The sequence below is a fragment of the Populus euphratica genome, unplaced genomic scaffold (assembly GCF_000495115.2).
Source record: "Populus euphratica unplaced genomic scaffold, PopEup_1.0 scaffold34.1, whole genome shotgun sequence".
Lineage (NCBI taxonomy): Eukaryota > Viridiplantae > Streptophyta > Magnoliopsida > Malpighiales > Salicaceae > Populus > Populus euphratica.
This window is the reverse complement of record NW_011499883.1, coordinates 623572-624412: the sequence shown is the minus strand read 5'-3', so window position 1 is coordinate 624412 and position 841 is coordinate 623572. Positions and strand designations below refer to the sequence as shown.

The following is an 841-nucleotide window of genomic DNA, read 5'->3' as shown; positions in this document are numbered from 1 at the left end:
GGCATTCATAACCTTAAAAAACATATAAACAAGATTCACTACAATCACATGAACCCACAACTCGAATTCTAATTAATCAGAGAGTGATACAACTCCTAAACAACAAAGAATCATAAATAACCCTAGTTTTATTGTTCTTTCAAGAATTCAAAACTAGCAATCAATTCAAGTTTAAGCTGTGAAGAGTGAAGACATACCAACAAAATAAAGAATAAATTTTGGCGTCGTTAAAATCAGGGTTTAAGTGCATGAAAAGGGGCAGAAGTTTAGCGTTTTCAATTTAAAGAGATGTGAGAAGGGTTTAACCATGTGTTTTTTCCGGTGCAGAGATAGAAAGTGAGGAGGCACGCACGGGGGTTTGGTTTTGTAATGATTTGGTTTGGTTTGGAAAGTAAATAAGTAGAAACAAACAAAACAACAACAAAAAAAAAAGATGAAAATGTCGGATATCCGATGGAAAAAATATTTAGGAAATTTTAGTCTGGTCCTGCGTACAATTATATTTTTAATTTAAAATTATTTTGATATATTAATATAAAAATATATTTTAAAAAAATAAAAAATATATATTTTAATATATTTAAAAAATAATTTCTTCCCTATCTTCCAATACACCTTTGGACACATTTGATGAAAGAAGAATCTGATTGGATTTCATTGGTAAAAAAAAAAAATTATTAAGAAAGATTAATTTAGTTTTAATATAATATTTCTTTTCAAAATGCACAAGCAATTAAGAAAAATCATGTACGTATGTATATGACAAATCTTCTTTCTTTCTTTTATACAAATTGAAAATTTTATATGTAAATTTAATAAGATAAATTAATAATTATATATG

At 26.2% G+C, this 841-nt stretch overlaps 1 protein-coding gene across 1 annotated transcript in view; it reads right to left on the bottom strand.

Moving 5' to 3' along the window:
• Window positions 1-380, bottom strand: part of LOC105129783 (pre-mRNA-processing protein 40A-like) — a 13706-nt gene extending 13326 nt beyond the window's left edge. Inside the window, 1 exon segment of the mRNA XM_011031995.1 lies at window positions 198-380. The gene's annotated coding sequence lies outside the window, so the exon portion shown is untranslated.
• Between the last annotated feature and the right edge of the window lie 461 nt (window positions 381-841).